General features: G+C 36.6%; 1 protein-coding gene across 1 annotated transcript in view; it reads left to right on the forward strand.

The window, feature by feature from the left end:
* The window catches only part of LOC117173748 (UDP-galactose translocator-like), a 37581-nt gene that overhangs the window by 13062 nt on the left and 21751 nt on the right, over window positions 1-2768 (forward strand). The window lies entirely within an intron of this gene.

Consider the following 2768-nt stretch of genomic DNA (forward strand, 5'->3'; position numbering starts at 1 on the left):
GTGTTGCGGAACGAACGTGTTATTTACTTAAATAGCACGAGAATTCTGGATCAATCTGAAAAATCTCTATCCCTTCCACACACTACTCCATTCCCCTGCCGAGTGAGTCACGTCTACCCCGAAAGAGAAATGGCTTAATGGTGTAATAATAATAATACTACTACTGAAATCGTCCGGCACTTTAGTTCACATTACAAGACTTTGTTTACTTTGATTATGTCCAACCAAGAGCGGACTTGTGGGCAATGCAACGCTGAAATTGCGGAAGATGCATATACTTGTCCATGTGGAAAACACTATCACCCCTGGTGCCTAAAATATGCTGTCAGTAAAAGAACAGGTAAAAGAAAATGCTGTAATTATAAGCCAAGTAATAGATCTCTCTCGCCTACACCTCCTGTGAATATCACAATCGAGGAAATCAAATCAATTTTAGAAGCTCAGTATGAAAAGTCGAAAAATGAGTCGGAGGTATTCATTTCCAGGCAGGTTAGTGCAATTCAAGAACAGATAAGCAGCTTAACCAGCAATGTTTCATCCTACACTACAAAAGTTGATGACGCAGTAGAGAGAGCTAGAGCTTAAAGTCCAGCACGGAAAAAAATTCTTGAGGCGATCGAGTGAATAGAGAAGATATTAAACTCAAAGAAAGTGTATGCTTGGATTAGGTAAAACGTTTAGTTAGAAGAGTTACACATTTAGTTACTTTATGTAAATTGTTCTCGTAAGTCAGGAATTTAGGCAAAATTGCTAAGTTGGAAAGTTTATTATTTTCGACAGATTATGTATAATAGTATTATCTTCAGATTAGAAAAAAAATTTAGTTGTTATAGAAATATATTAAGTTACAGTAACCAATTTTTCGTCTGGTATCGCGAAAATGAATTTCCCTGAAATCCGTGTAATGCATTTGAAGGTCAAGTTTGTTGTTTTTATCGCGTTTCTTGATATTTCAATATAGTTATCGCCTACAATCGAAACAAATGTAAATTATTATTACTGCATCATAACCTCCATTTAATATTAACAATCGCGCACATTTTAAGTGGTAAAAAGCGTTCAATTGTCCAAAGTAAATCTCATCTGTCACTGCTCCCGATTAGACCGTCGCCATTTTATTTCGCTGCTCCCATAATGCACCGGCGCTGTTCCGACAATTGCTTCAGAAACCTATTCTTAATATCCCTATTATAGCTATACTTATTAGGGGTTTGACTATACGATATCCCTGGTATATGGAAAATGGTCAAGGATATTCATTTTCGCTGATCCAGGGATCTTTCTAAATTCCTTCGTTCGTTTTCAGCCTAATGTTTGGCTATAATAAGGAATAATATCCCCGTCACAGCTCAATTTTTTTTACCGTGAGGAACTCCAGGTTAAGGAATATGGTCACAACACTAGTATCTCTCCGGTTACTGAAAAATCTGTCACGTCTTTATGTATTGCAGAAGTCACTGACAGACTAAATAAGAAGAAAAACGCAATTTTATTCGGCTGTCCGGAGGAAACGATTGAGGGTGAGCAAGGTAAATCTGAAATCCAGAAGCAAGAAGCAGTAAAAATTAACAAATTTCTTAAAGTCATATATCATTTACACGACCCAAACTCCATCAGATTTTTAAGATTTGGTAAACGCCAACAGAGTCCTACTCCACCTCGGCCTATTCGAATAATCTTTGCCAGAGAAGAGATCATGTGGGAAACCTTACGTGCGTACTGAAAGTGGAAGAAAATCGAGACTTCACAAGAGAACACTGTGAAATACTCTCTGGCCAGAGACTTTACTCCAATCCAAAGATCCCGTCAGCTGGAATTAAGGAAGGAATTAAAGGAACGTCAGGAAAGAAGAGAGATGGACTGAATTATCAGGGAGGTGAGAGGAGATTTGATAATAGTGAAGCGGAGACAACAGGTGACACCTCATGTCAACAACAGAAGTTAGATCGTTCTAGTGATAAGATATCTCGCTCATTTAATTGCTCATATACTGCTAATTTAGATCTAATTAATGATATAATAATATACTATCAAAATGTAAGGGGTTTAAACACGAAAATTCCATTTCTCAATTCATCACTTGATGTGTCTGATTATGACATAATTGTATTCTCAGAGACATTGCTTAAGAGTAATATTGATAGTTCGGAGATTTTTGATCCATATATATTTGATATCTTTAGGGATGATAGAGTAAATAAAAAAGGGGGTGGAGTATTAGTTGCAATAAAAACAAAGTTTAATGCCGAATGTCTAGATGTTGGTCCAGTTATTCAATAATCTCCCAAGGTCAATGCTGTAGCAGTCAAACTTACACTGGAAGGTACTTTATTTCTTTTAATTGCAGTTTATATTCCCCCTGACACCCCTATGGTGGAATTTGAAGCTTTCTTTGAGGCTTTATCGAGCTTACAAACTATTTGGTCTTGTACGAGGGTAGTTCAATAAATCCTTAGAATGAAGTATAAAAACAATTTTTTTGGGTAAATTTTTTTTTAGTTTTCAACATAATCTCCTTGGAGCTCTATACACTTGGTCAATCGCTTTTCAAGTTTTTTTAATCCTTCAGAAAAGTGCGTTTTCGGAAGTTCATCAAAATAAGCACTTACAGAGGCAATGACGTCTTCGTTGTCTGGAAATCTCTGTCCACCGAGCCATTTTTTCCGGTTTGGAAATAAGAAAAAGTCACTGGGGGCTAAATCTGGTGAATACGGTGGGTGTTCGATCAATTCGAATTTTAGTTCTTCAATTTTAGCCATTGAAACGAA

The sequence above is a fragment of the Belonocnema kinseyi genome, chromosome 5 (assembly GCF_010883055.1).
Source record: "Belonocnema kinseyi isolate 2016_QV_RU_SX_M_011 chromosome 5, B_treatae_v1, whole genome shotgun sequence".
In the NCBI taxonomy this organism is placed as follows: domain Eukaryota; kingdom Metazoa; phylum Arthropoda; class Insecta; order Hymenoptera; family Cynipidae; genus Belonocnema; species Belonocnema kinseyi.